The 2,079-nt window shown below is 39.9% G+C and overlaps 1 pseudogene; it reads left to right on the top strand.

Moving 5' to 3' along the window:
• Positions 1-285: 285 nt before the first annotated feature.
• Positions 286-1,381, top strand: LOC114902732 (annotated as a pseudogene).
• The last annotated feature ends 698 nt before the right edge of the window (positions 1,382-2,079 follow it).

Raw genomic sequence — 2,079 nt, 5'->3', positions numbered from 1 at the left:
TCAGCTTTAAATATTATGTTCTATATTTGTTTGAGTTTGCTAATCCAAGAGTTTGTGAGTATTCCTGAAATGTATTTTCTTTTTAAAGACATTCAGAGAATGAGATTTGACACCCTCCCTTGACAAAACCCTGCATGACTGATTGAAGATAAACTGGCTTTGAATATAACAAAGTCTAAAATGTTACAGACACTTGTTGTTGTTGTTTGATGCAGAATAAAATTAGGAACAAGAGAGAAAGTGGGCCGGAAACCAGACCAGAGGCCGAACTCAGGATCCGACAAGATGGCCGGGCTGCCTCGCAGGATTGTCAAGGAAACCCAGTGTTTGCTGGCAGAACCAGTTCCCGGCATTAAAGCAGAACCAGATGAGAGCAATGCCCGTTATTTTCATGTGGTCATTGCTGGCCCTCAGGTATTCCCCCTTTGAGGGAGGGACTTTTAAACTTGAACTATTCCTTCCAGAAGAATACCCAATGGCAGCCCCTAAAGTATGTTTCATGACCAAAATTTATCATCCTAATGTAGACAAGTTGGGAAGAATATGTTTAGATATTTTGAAGGATAAGTGGTCCCCAGTACTGCAGATCCACGCAGTCCTGCTATCAATCCAGGCTTTGTTAACTGCTCCCAACCCAGATGACCCATCAGCAAATGATGTAGCGGAGCAGTGGAAGACCAACGAAGCCCAAGCCATAGAAACAGCTAGAGCATGGACTAGGCTATATGCCACGAATAATATTTAAATCTATCCAATCATCAAGTGTACATCACTTCCCCTGTTCTGCCAAGGCTTCTTCCTTTTTTGTTTGCATTTAATGGACACAGTCTCAGAAACATTACAGAATAAAAGCCCAGACATCTTCAGTCCTCTGGTGAGTAAATGCACAGTAGCAAATCTATGTCTTGTCCTGATACACTGTTGTAAAGCATGAGCGGAGGCTAGAAATATCATCTGGGTTGTTGTGAAATGTTTAAAAGCAGTGGCCCTTCTCTGCTTTTATTCATTTCCCTCATCATGGTTTAAGTATAAAGCACTATGAATGAAGGTAGTTGTCAGGATTAGCTGCAGGGGTGTGGGTGTTTTTCTTTTTTTATTATTATTTTTTTTTAGTGGTGGGGAGGAAGGTAGTTTTCATTTTATGGGCTCCTTACCCCCTTTTTATGGTGATCTAATTGCATTGGTTAAAAGCAGCTAACCAGTTCTTTAGAATATGCTCTCTAGCCAAGTCTAACTTTATTTAGACACTGTAGATGGACAAGCTTGTTTGAACCAAAATGGGAACATTACGCAAACATCACGGCCCTCGCTAATAACGTTGTGACTTTGCTGTCAAGTGTAGAATCCCCCTTCAATTAAAAGCTTGTGACCACTTTGTATGGCTTGTCTGGAAACTTCTGTAAAACTTATAATTTAATAAAAAATTTTTTGTTATTCTACTTTGCCTCTGTACAGTTTATTTTACTGTGTTTATTTCATTTTTCCCAATGTGACCATCGTATTTAAAAATTAAAACTGATGAAACATTCTATTTTGGTCTTCACCGTCTGACAAATTGAATGGTGAGAGACAGATTTTGCCAGTTTCTTTTCACTGATGCAAATTTGCGTTAAGATACATCACTGAATGGAGTATTTATAAGCTGGCCCTGAGCACGCCGAAAGCATCAGTATGTGACATTTTTTACCTCCTAGAAATTTGAAGTAAATGTGTTTGTATTGTCTGATTAGTTAGACGATCATAGAGTCACAGCACAGCCACACCTGTGACTGGCTTTGTGTGGGACTTTCACCTGTGCCACATTTGTGTCTGCCATTTGCGTTATGACCTTGCTCTTATTTCTTGTCTCAGAACTTCATGTGTGACCACCGGTGTGGATTATTAGGAAACACCAATCTGATAATCACTTGGGGTTTGCTGAGGCATTTATGAGTCTTTCTTACAGACCTGCTGAGCAAATCTCAAGCAGCCAGCTTGCATAAGTATCATCAGAAAGGTTTCTCCCTTAGAAGGCATCATATCCTCAGTTAATGATTCTTACTGTCATCCCTCTAATATTAGCTACGGGAGCTCCTTTTA

Source organism: Monodon monoceros, unplaced genomic scaffold (assembly GCF_005190385.1).
Source record: "Monodon monoceros isolate NGI ecotype Baffin Bay Population unplaced genomic scaffold, NGI_Narwhal_1 Super_Scaffold_20, whole genome shotgun sequence".
Taxonomy (NCBI): domain Eukaryota; kingdom Metazoa; phylum Chordata; class Mammalia; order Artiodactyla; family Monodontidae; genus Monodon; species Monodon monoceros.
The sequence above is the reverse complement of the archived record's forward strand: the minus strand, read 5'-3'. Positions and strand labels throughout refer to the sequence as shown.